We start from the raw sequence: 13,237 nt of genomic DNA, 5'->3' as shown, positions 1-13,237 counted from the left end.
TCGTCCTTAAAAAAAAGGTAGCTGAATTAGAATTATTGTCTAAGTCATTGCCAAGAAGAACAGATTATTCTCCTACCAGGAGGCAGCACCGCAGGGAGACCACAGGAAGGTTATTCCCAGAGGAACAGTCCCCCCAAGGGAACTGTTTTAAGTGTGGAAAATCAGGACATTTCAAGCGGGAGTGTCCCACTAATTCATCAGATACAGGAGTGGAAGTGCTAGCTATTGAGCTGGAGGAGGCTCAAGTTACCAGTCCTTTCAGGAAAAGAGGAAAAAAAACCACACCCATGTTATCTGTGGGGGCCAAGATCGGGCCCAAATCTCTGATACAGTTACAAATAGAAGATATTCATGCCTCGGCCTTGTTAGATACTGGATCCCAGGTCACCATCATTAATAGAGACTTCTATGACCATCATCTAAAACATATTCCCCTGGAGCCAGCAGGAGAGTTGCAGTTGTGGGGAGTGGGATCTCAGGCCCAGCCTGTAGAGGGATGTATAAGAGTGACAATAACCATCCCACAGTTAAACACAGGAATGATCTGCCCTATGGAATTGGAAGCTCTTGTATGCTCCATGAAGAAAACAATGTGCGCCCCAATAATTTTGGGTACCAACGCAAGAATGGTGCAGGACATGTTCAGGGCCTACCTAACTGAAGTGGGAGATGTATCTCTAACCAGACTGATGGAAGTCAGCCCTGTTCTAGGGAAAGAGTGCCATCGACTAGCCCTACAAGCTAGACCAGGATCATGCCACTACTCGGGGAAAGAACCTTTATTTGTAAGGCCTGGAGAGACTAAGACTCTACGAGCCATAGCATCTATGCACCATGAAATATCAGGAGGAACCAGGCAATACCTCATTGAGTCCTTGCCTGAGGAGGATGCAAAAAAGGGGTGGACTCTCATACCTGAGGTGAAAGACTGGCGGAATCACTGGTGTAAAGATTTTCCGATAATGATAAGAAACTTAACACCCACAGAGATCAGAATTGATCGTCACCAGAAGATTGGTGTGATTCACTTGTTGGACCAAGTCTCTTCAGTAATGTCTGTAAAGGCAGAACAGGGAGGTGATCATGAAGGACCTATAGTTTTTGAACTGGAAGATTCTCCTCTACCACAAAAGTGGAGAGATAGCCTCCGATCCAAATTAGCTACTCGAGAGAAAGTCTTCTCCAGGAAAGAAATGGATGTGGGATGTGCAAAGAGTGCCACACATGCTATCAGACTTTCTGACCCAGCTCCTTTCAGAGAAAGATCAAGGAGAATACCCCCTCGAGATGTGGAAGATGTCCGGGATATACTCAAACAGATGGAAGAATCTGGCATTATTAGAGAGTCCAGAAGTCCATATGCCTCACCCATAGTGGTAGTTAGGAAAAAGAATGGCACAGTCCGGCTCTGCATAGACTATCGGACTTTAAACAAAAGGACTGTGCCAGATCAATATACTCTGCCACGGATAGAAGATCTGCTAGATGCCCTTTCTGGAAGCCAGTGGTTCAGCGTTCTGGACTTGAGGTCTGGGTATTATCAGGTACCCATGAAGAAGGAGGATCAGGAAAAGACAGCTTTCATCTGTCCCTTGGGATTCTACGAGTTTACCAGGATGCCCCAAGGGGTCACTGGAGCTCCCGCCACCTTTCAAAGGCTGATGGAGAAGACTGTGGGGGATATGAATCCCAAAGAGTGCCTAGTCTATCTTGATGACCTCATAGTGTTTGGAAGGACACCAGAAGAGCACGAACAGCGATTGCTGAAGGTGTTGGATCGACTCCAAGCAGAGGGTCTGAAATTATCAATAGACAAATGTCGGTTTGCCCAGAACTCTGTTACATATGTAGGTCACATTGTTTCCGCACAAGGTGTGACAACTGACCCGACCAAAATTGAAGCGGTGATGAACTGGCCCAGGCCAGATAACATCAGTGAGCTGCGCTCATTTCTTGGATTCTGCGGTTACTACCGGAGGTTTGTGAAAGACTATTCAAAGATTGCTCGAGAGCTACACAACCTGTTAAAGACTACCTCTGCTATAGAGGGTGTTAAGGCGCCAAGTCCTAAAGACTCCTTCGGAAAGAAATGGACCTCAGGATGCGAAGAAGCCTTCTTAATCTTGAAGAAAAGACTCACAGAAGCTCCTGTATTGGCATATTCAGATCCTGAGAAACCATATGTGCTCCATGTTGATGCCAGTATGGAAGGCCTAGGGGCCGTATTGCATCAGAGCTACCCGGAAGGGTTAAGACCAGTGGCCTACATAAGTAGAAGTCTAACTGGTGCAGAGAAAAACTATCCGGTCCATAAGCTAGAATTCTTGGCGCTCAAGTGGGCAATTGTGGACAAGTTACATGACTATTTATATGGAGCAACATTCGAGGTAAGGACGGATAACAATCCGCTTACTTATATTCAAACAACAGCAAAGCTGGATGCCACAGGGCATAGGTGGCTGGCAGCATTGTCGAACTATAGTTTCAGCCTTAAATACAAGCCAGGCCCTAAGAATGTCAGTGCGGATGCTCTGTCCCGCAGACCTGGACTTCCTCCTCATGAAGAAAAGGAGGAATGGGAAGAAATCCCTGTGCCTGGGGTAGGAGCCCTGTGCCAAACATATGTAGTGGCTGAGAGGCAGGATGAGTTCTCTGAACTCAGAGGAATAGACTCCATATGTCACTCCCCAGAAGCCGTACCAGAGGTATTCTGTGCTCCTGCAATGCTCCAACAGTGGTCTCACATAACCAATGAAGACAAGAAGAAAGCCCAGTCACAGGACTGGTATATAGGGACAGTCCTCAAGGCAATGAGAGCCAAGAACCCTAAATTACTGAGCTCCCTTCCCATTGGACAAAGAGATTTGTACCGGAGAGAATGGAGTAAACTACATCTAGAAGATGGAATCCTTTATAGAATTATAAAATACCATGACCACCCTGGTCGAAAGCAGCTAGTGTTACCTCATAGATATCGGGGAATGGTCCTAAGAGCCCTCCATGATCAACATGGGCATCTTGGGGTAGACAAGACCTATGGCCTGGTACAAGACCGGTTCTATTGGCCTCGCATGAGAGAACATGTTGAACATTATGTGAAGACCTGCAGAAGATGTATTCAGAGAAAGACTCTGCCTGTGAGAGCTGCCCCTATGGGCCACCTGAGAAGTACAGGACCCCTGGATCTTGTGTGCATGGACTATCTATGTATTGAGAATGATACTACCGGAATTGGGAATGTTCTGGTAGTAACAGACCATTTCACCAGATGCGCTCAGGCTTTTCCCACTAAAGACCAGAAGGCTGTGACCGTAGCCAAGGTCCTCTGGCAGAAATATTTTATGCACTACGGTCTGCCCAATCGAATACATTCTGATCAAGGTAGAGACTTTGAGAGTAAGCTGATCAAAGAACTGTTGGATATGTTGCAGGTTCACAAGTCCAGAACAACACCCTACCACCCTGAGGGTGATGCCCAGCCTGAGCGTTTTAATAGGACACTCCTAGACATGCTCGGGACTCTGAAACAAGTGGAGAAGCGGTCCTGGAGTAAGCATGTAGAAGCCATGGTCCACGCATATAATTGCACAAGGCATGAGTCTACAGGATTCTCACCCTATTTCCTAATGTTTGGAAGGGAAGCCAGACTACCGATAGATGTCCGGTTGGGGGTGTCCCCAGATGGGACAAAGTCAGACTCTCACTTCCGGTATGTGAGGACCCTCAGACAAAACCTTCACAGTGCCTACGAGTTGGCCACTCAAGCTGCGGCAAAAATGGAGGAACGCAACAAAAGAAGATACGATACCAAAGTGAAGCATCGGGAAGTCCAAGCGGGAGATAAGGTTCTCCTCCGGAATCTAGGGGTACCTGGGAAACACAAATTAGCAGACAGATGGAAGGATACCGTATTTGAAGTTGTGTCTAAGCTAAAGGGGCTGCCAGTGTATAATATAAAAGGCCCAGAAGGCCGGATCAAAGCTTGGCATAGGAACCATCTACTACCAATAGCCTATATCGATGAAGAGGAAGGGAGTAGTAGTGAATGGGAGAAAAGCACAACGGAGAGTCCTGAAAATGAGGCAGTAGAGACTCCAGAAGCTCTTAGTGCTGAGGATCAATGGTGGTCTCCTCCTGCTGAGGAAACACAGCACTTTCCTTCCTCTCCTCCCTTAGCCTCCTCTACATTGAATCCCAACAGCCCCAACTTTGTGCCTGGGACCCCAAAAAGAGACTCTTGTATCATGGGAGAGCCAGGGTCTCAAGCATCTGGTGATCTCCCCACCCAAGTGGCCAGAGCTGAAGATTCCCAGGCACATTCTGGACTTCCTCAGAGAGAACAGAGACTGGGTACTAGAATACGACAGCCTCCCAGGGTTCTTACTTACGATCAAGTCGGAGAACCCAGTTATGTACATATGCCCCAGGTACAGTCTAAAATGGTTGATTTTCTGTATGCGGTTGCGGACATTATGAATGTTGGAACCCCTCTGTACTAGAATAAACTGTAAGATAGTTAACATTTGTTTATAGGACTGTTAGTGCATTTATTATTATTTATATGTTTTGTTTTTTCAATTACCTCTTGGTGGAACCTTGCCAGTGGAAGGCAAGGATTTTACGAGGGGGAGAATGTAGCCCTTCCTGTTGAACATTTTCCTGTGAACTTTTGCACCTGTATACAATCTGCAGGAGATGTTGCCTAGGCAACTATTAGACTGGTTGGTCATGTGATCAAGTGAAACTGAAAGAAGAGTGTAAGACACAGGAGGAAGCAGACATGTCAGAGCAGTGAAGGTGTGTGTGAGGCCTGGCTGTGTGAGAGCTGCAGACTTCATCTTGTAAAGTAACAGCATTCCTCTGCTGATTTAGTGTTTGCTGCCAGCTGCAGTCTGACCCTGTGAGAGAGCTGTGGAGAAGAATGCAGACAAAGTAAATGACTGGCAGACCTTGGAGTTTTCTTTCAGCCTGTTTAGTGGTAAGAAGTATCCTCTCTCCTTGTCATACTAACATGGCATTCTGTCCATCACATAAACTTATAAACAGCTCTTCTTGTGGATTGCAGTTTCCTATGAGCTGTAACTGTTTAAATGCATGTGGATTACCTTAAAGGGCCCCAACATTTCTGTGCACCAACTGGTACCCATCAGCCATTAGGGTGAAGTCTGAGGGTGGGTTCGCAGGTGGTTTGGGAGGGTGCTGGGCCTGGTTAGAGAGAGTTGGTGTGTTAGTTAGTCACTGTATTTCTTGCCTTATTTTTTATTTGCCATAATCCTTTAATACATGTTCATACTGTTTTACTGTTATTACTGTGTGTGTTGTAGTTATTTATTATGTTCCTGTCTGGGAAACCCATTCTTGCCCTGGATGCCCAGTCAGGTGGAGGCACTGCCACAGTCATGTACCCCAACTCCCAGGTAGCGGAGACTCAGGATCAGCCTGCAGAGCACATGGAGGTAGCTGGGGTAAAGACCCACAGGGGTAATTGTGGGCCTAGGCCAAACCCCGTTACATATGTGACCCATTTATCAAACTCCGAATGGAGCTTGATGGCCCGTGTTTCTTGCGAACCTGCAGGCTCGCCAGAAACAACAGTTATAAAGACCGTTGCTCCATTAACCTATCCGCCTGCTCTGAGCAGGTGTACAGACATCGCCGCAATTCAACCCGATCGAGTACGATCGGGTTGTTTGACACCCCCTACTGGCGGCCGATTGGCCGCCAGTCTGCAGGGGGGCGACAATGCACCAGCAGCTCACAAGAGGTCCGCCAGACCTTTGATAAATAGGCCTCTATGTGTGTGTGCGTGATTATTTAAACCACAAAGAGACTCAAGATTGCATTCAATTCGATGCAGTTTAGGAACTTGTATTATAAGCAATAGTGAGCGTTACCACTACGTCTGAAATTGGAACTGAGGTTAGTAAACAACAGTGAGGATTATTTAGAGCAATCAGCATAATAATCCTGTTAATATGTTTTCATTTACCTGCTTTTCTCTTGAGTATGATGTTTTCTATTTAAGGGGTGTTAGAAGTGCTACTACATAAGTGCATTCTCCTGAGTCCAAATCCCCTTGGTGTTTTTTTTTTACTTAACTTTGCATATTGCCTTGGTTTTAATTGTCTTGCATTCTAATACAAAAAGTTTTTCATTTATTTAAATTTAAATGATTTACTTTTTCTATTATAGTACCAGCAGGTCTTTTTTTTCTGGAAAAAAAAGTGTTCAATAGCACACAGGGTCAAATAGTGTCAGAGGTTTTGAAACAGGAAAATGAGCTGACAAGTTTGTTCTAATCTGTTGTCAAATTCTGTGTGTCTGGGGGAAAAAATCTATTGAAAACTGAATATAGGCTTGCTGTCTCCTCACTTTGCAGTGTGATGTGTGACAATAAGAATTTAACCTTGAATTCACACCGTGCATAACTATTTTTTACACTCCTAATAAATAGTTGTTGTTGAATCTAGTTTCTTTCCCTTCCTTAAACTTTCTCCTGGGTGCTGAAACTAACTGCAGTAATACTAGCTCCAATCAGATATAAATTTTGATTTGGTTCCTAGTTACAGTATTAAGGGCTCCAATTCCCAGACCTCAGTTCCATATAATTGTGCAGAGTTCAGCATTATATATATATTCCTCTTGGGCTTCAAAGAATTGTGCGTTAAAGATATACCATACATATATCTCACAGGGACAATATTCTTGCCAGGAACTGCAATTATTTATGTTCCTCGGTCGATAAGCACATGGTTATTTAGTATTGCACTTATTTATATAAATGCAGAACTTCCAAGGCTGAATATAAAGTAAATCTGCTGTCATGTTTGAAGCGGTAAACGGATTCCTTCTCCCACTCCGTTTACTTAACAAGAAGCTGAAGGGTTATTCTTGTGTTATATTAAAATTTTCTAATTAAACCATTTTATTAGTAAACAAACTTTGGTTTCTAAATATGTGAAATAAACCCTTTAAAATGTTAAACGCATAGATGGAACATCTCAGCAACACACCTGAGATATGTTATTTTAAAGAGGCATAAGGCATTAGAAAAATGTTAGACATACTGATGTATTCAAAGCAGCATGAGAAAACAATGTGTGTATGTGTGTGTATATATATATATATATATATATATATATATATATATATATATATATATATATATATATATATTTATATATATATAGGGTCAGTTATAGATGATTTACTAGATTGCTCAAATAATGGCCATGAGAAATATATTAGTATTAAACTTACATAGCCTCCAGTGTGCATTTCCATTTCTTGTGGGATGTGGAAAGTGCGTGATTTTCAGGAAAAGGGAAGAAAACAAATAAATACAAAAGGTACAAAGCCCTTTATCCAAACTGCTTGGGACCGGAAAAGGTTTGGATTACAGCCAGGTTTGGATTACACAATAGTTTGTATTTGGGAATAGTTGTATATTGGCATCAGTAAAATGGGACAGTTTGGAGAGTTGATGGCACCAAATGTAAATAACAATATGTTATGTCATTTAGTTAATATTTACATGTAATAATATAACTGATACATGCAACCTAAAGGTAGTTTTGTATGATTGGTAAACTTGTTATACTTAGTACCATCAGGAACTATAGAACCATATTATAATCAGAACGGTAATAGTTTTTGTTTTAAACAAATATAGACCATTATTTTCATTTTAGAACACAAAAAAACAAACAAATAGAAAGCATAAGCAGAGAAGATTGTGACTTACTGGTAGGGAAATAGCCATTTAAAAAAAATATAAAAAAATATTAAGGTATGATTTGTAAAATAATATTGAATTTTGAATAATTCTGGATTTTGGAATTCCAGATTTAGAATATTTTACCTGTATATTACAAATTCTTATTATTATGCATAATTACATTTGTGAAATTGTTTAATGTTCTTTTTACTGTGTTTAAATCTCTTTGCAGGGGTTCAGCACATTTTTGTATTATTTAACCTAGGTAACTTTGTTTACTCCCACCCTCACCCAAAGAGGTTTAACAAATCACTAGTGGTGCAGCTCTTCAGCAGCAAACAGCCAGTGATTGGTGGGGACATGCAGGTGCCACTTCTGATTGGCTGACTGGCCAAGTCCTGCAGATCCCAAGAAGAACTTAGGTGTTTAATTAATTTTCAGGGGCTGAACACATAGTTGTCTAGGGCCACTAATTTGCAAAAAAATTACATGAACTAACAAATTAGAGCATGGCATTTTGCACACTGGAATGCCCCTTTAAATTATTTATTAAAGTCACACATTATGAAAGGATATGTGGATATATCAAAATAAAGTATATATCAATATATATATATATATCAATTTCATACACTTCTGTCAGTCCATGTTCAGGTCTTTTTCTGTTCAGTACAGGGTTTATTTTTATATTAAGAACTGACAGACCAGTCAGGGTACTACAGGATAATCAATGCTGGTAGCCCACACGCATGCACATTCAATCAAAGTAGTAATTACTGTCTTCGGAGCATGGTCAGATCTGTGTAAAAGTGGCTTTTTTATTTTTATTTCATGTTTTAATACATTTTGCTTTAGTAAAAGTTGAAAAAAAAAAAAAAATGTTTCCCATCTTGGATTAGTATGGATCTAGAGTTTATGGGTAGAGTATTAGCATTCCGTCAGGTTATAACAATGTTCCTGACACTTGCATAGTAGGAAACAATCAGGAAATATTCTCTAATTTTCCCAGGTGCAGATATCTTTTTCAATATCAATTTGTTATAACTTTAAAAGTTTTATTACATCAAAATTAAAGTTCTGATTTTCTAGAATAGCAATTTTGCTCTTCGACTGAAATAAATGTGTATATATAAATATATTATAATAAAAACCTCCTTAAAATAAAAAAAGATGTAGACAATGACATTTGAGAATTAACATATCTAAATCATGGGGGTTATTATCTTTGTGTATATGTAAAACCACACAAATATCGTAAGACAAGATAATTTGCATTGAGATATCATTATTAAAAAGCTTAATTGGAATCTAACCAAACCATTTTTTTATCTGTGATAATATTATGAAACTGCTAGAGTCTATTGAGAGTTAGTATGCCTAGAAGATAGAACAACTGAGTGTCACTAGTTCAAATTCCACCTAAAACAGTAATTTGTTACAATATGTTTATATATATATATATATATATATATATATATATATTATATATATATTTGACATCTAGTAAAATTACCTAAACATACAAAACATTAATGTATTTGGGTATATGGCTTATACAGAGAACTTCCTTTGTTGGAACCCTTAGCTTCTTTGCCTCAATACAGAGGCCCAAAGAATTCAAGGTTAATTATGACACAGTGCCTGATATTCAAAACATTGCTGTTCTGACGAGATATTTTACGAAAACGAGTCCCTTAAAAAAATTGAAACACAAATTTTAGCTTGAGACTTGTTTATGTTTCTATGTCATTTTCTTTATGTGAAACAGAGACTCCTACATTACAATACAAGGTCTAGAAAGAATCCCAAATACTTTGCTTGATTCCTCTCCAAGCCACCAAGGTTTTGAATATCAGGCCCACAGAGTGAAAGGATTTTTTTTAAATGTTGACAGAGGTCATTATGTAAAACAATCCTTGAGCGTTTGTGGTGGACATAGGCTTCATAGAGATGTAGAACTATACCATAGGCTGAGAAGATTGACAAGCCCTGCTCATTTGAGAGAAGGGGGTCAGCTGCACACGCATTCACAAAGATAAATAAGGGGATCAGATGCTTGCCCGCTCAATGTGATAGCGAACAGACCTGTTCCTGTCTATGAACCTTGTCTGCCCAGTGTTTAAGAAATTGTGCCCCTTATACTAAAATTTCCCTAGTAGCCACATAGACTTTAAGCTTCCATTCTAAAATATCATGACAATCAAGGGAACATGCAACTGACAAGTGCAGACACACTTCACTTATCTTCATTCTCAGCTCACTGATGTTTACTCCTAACTCTTGCAAGATCACGGTGAAATCCCACAAGATTATGCTAAAATCTCATGAAACCACAGTAAAGCAACATATGAACTCAGCACTAATGATGCAGATAGACTGTTTTTTTCTCACACTATTTAGATGCATGTAGGAAGAGGAGCTGAATGGTAATTGCTAACTGAGCATTTACTCTGGGGGGAGTTGATCCTTGTTTTAAATAAAGAAAAATCCAGCCATAAATAATGAAACTTTTTCTCACATTTACATCACCAATAAAGGTCACTTTATGCTGAGTATCAAGTACCTTTAAAAATTAGTAATAATTATACTAATACTAAAGATGATCATCATAATATTAACAATATTGTATTATTATTTCTATATAGTCCCTTCCTTGTACGTAGCATGTGCACATGCAACCACACCATGCATTACCTACTCTGCATTGCTACGTCTCATGATTGACACACACAAAAATGTTAGTGATTATCAATGCTCGGATAAATAAACAAGCAGTTAACTAGCATAAGAATTACCATAGTTGCTTCTGCAAGAATTACAGGATGTGCCCCATCTCTCCAATATCCTATTTTTTTAACCAGATTTCTAATGCTATTATTTTATTCGCGGCTCACTTAGAGCAGACTGATGTCTCATGATAGGATTAGGCACATTATGACCCCCTAAGGAAGAAAATAACACAAATTATCTCATTGTGTCCCTGCAGGTGGTTCATTTTGGGAGAGTTGTAAAGTGTGATCTCAGCCAGGATTTGTGCAGTCACTTCTAATGCACTAATAGACTTGTTAGTGCTCTCAAGGGGCTATTAAGACTATGTGAAATTTGTGTCAAGTCAATCAGTGACCTGTACAAATTCACTAAAGGGTCATAAAATGAATGGGCCATGTTAACCAGAGCATATATTCTCTCCTCGTGCCTCTCCTGCATCCTATCCTTTTTTTCTTTGATAAAAGAAAAAAATAATAATTCTTGCAGTCTAATTCATAAAATATATTTGTTTCTCCAGAGAAAATAATGTTTACTGATTCATTAGGTGTATGAATGTATTGCTGCATTATGAAAATGGTTCTACTGGAAAATAGGGATTTCCTGATTTAGAATTATAAATAAAGTGTTTTTAGTTGTATCAATGATTGTGTGTGTTCCTATATTTGTATGTCTTTGTATTATAATATACGTGTGTGTTTGTGTGTGTTTCTATTACTGTAAAATGGGACAGTTTGGAGAGGGGTATCTTATTTTTATTAAGACAATATTTATAATACAGCTTATACATGTAAGCTAAGGGTAGTTTTATATCATTTTCAATACTTTTGTATAGATAGTAACTGCAAAAAGAAACTACAGTACTGTAATCAGAAAGGTAATAATTGTGTTAAATAAATATTATTTGTATTTTAGAACACAAAAAAATGTAAATAAAAATAAAGACACAGGCAAAAACCACTGTGGTTTCCAGGCTGGAAAAATATAAAATTTATTTTATTTATTTAAAAAAAATTAATTAGAAGGTCTGGATTTCAGAAAAAGTTTTGAATTTGTTTATATATATATATATATATATATATATATATATATATATATATATATATATATAGCATGAGTAGACCAGAGAGGCGGCCTCAGGAATGTAATCCTGAATAAAAGACAGGGAAATTCAGCACTCTTTTATGTCAGGGTCATGTTTCTATTGAAGATTTAGCTCCTATCTATACGCTTACGAGCGGAGCTCATGACAGGGTTTATCTGGGTTTAGACCTTGAATATGGTCCACTTTATATTGTATTGTTGACGCTACACCTATCACTTAGCATGTACCCCTGACCGGTCAGGTTTATTTTGATTTGCTTATTTTCAGTTCTGTTTTATTCATTTTCATTAGGTGAATGTACTCTATTATGAATCACTGATATAAAAACTTATTAATTTACAAACTAAGTCTGTGTGTGCCTTTCTTGGAGTGGAGGGGGGAACGTCATTACCCGTCCAAATTTTGTCACCTCACTTAATTATGTGAGACGAGCTGTTTTTTAATAAAAGAGTGCTGAATTTCCCTGTCTTTTATTCAGGATTACATTCCTGAGGCCTCCTCTCTGGTCTACTCATGCTACATTTTTTCAAGGGTCTGCACCACTAAATCGTTAAACTTAATTGAGGCTATTTTGCCTATACATGAATAGTGATTTATACTATTATTCAGCTCAAAATATTTCCATATATGCAATTGCGTCCCCTTCACATTATTGTATGTATATATATATATATATATATATATATATATATATACTGTAAATATATATATTCATTTAATTCATTAAAATTATGGTGGAGATAACATTTTGAGATTAAAATCCTCCATGTCTCAAAAGTAAATCAATAAAACACTTTTGCATAGTAAATTAGCACATCTAGGCAAGTGTGTGTGTATATATATATATATATATATATATAATAGATATGAGGATGTGATATGAGCTTACATAAGGTCTAAACCACCTATTCAGTCCTACATACTGTAGAACCCCCCCTTTAGATAAGAATAAGACCAGACAACAACGTTGGGATAAAGACCGGTCACGGTCACGTTTATTAAATAAACAAATAACTGGTGCCTATGTATTCTATATTCTTATACTAGGCACTTGAACATAACTTAACTTTAAAACTTGTAAACCAAGTTTGTAGCACAAAAATTTGGTGGCAGCATCTATCCCTAACCTAACCCCTACCAGCAGACGGGCCAAGGCCCCTTTCGATGTTTGCGGCGTGACACCCGGCTGTTCATGCCCAATGGCACCGGGAGAGAGCTGTGAAGTTTAGAGATCTTCGGCCTGCATCTGCGAGGGAGAGGACCCCTAGGCCGGACCTAGCGGGCGTCTCCCCTCCCTCTTTTTAGACCATCACTCTTCTCTCCCTGTGCCTGCTCCCCAGGGCCTTGACCGCCCACCAGCTAGGGCATCCCCATCCAGCCCTATAAAAGCGACCCCTCTCAGTTGAATCATGCAACCCTTCTGCTAGGGGTGGATGGCTATATTAACAACCTGGGCTTACTAAGGCTAGCTCAATTAAACCTACCCCAGCCGGGTCCACTCACCCTCGCTCTGCCGCATTGACGCCACCTTCCTTCACCTCTCCGGGGACGGGTGGGCGGGGAAACTTTTTCCTTGAAGTCTGGAACAGGAAGAGGCCGGTCTCACTGCTGCAGGACCCTATTAAGGTAAGCACGAACACCCGCCTCCA

The sequence above is a fragment of the Bombina bombina genome, chromosome 2, assembly GCF_027579735.1.
Source record: "Bombina bombina isolate aBomBom1 chromosome 2, aBomBom1.pri, whole genome shotgun sequence".
NCBI lineage: Eukaryota > Metazoa > Chordata > Amphibia > Anura > Bombinatoridae > Bombina > Bombina bombina.
The sequence above is the reverse complement of the archived record's forward strand: the minus strand, read 5'-3'. Positions refer to the sequence as shown.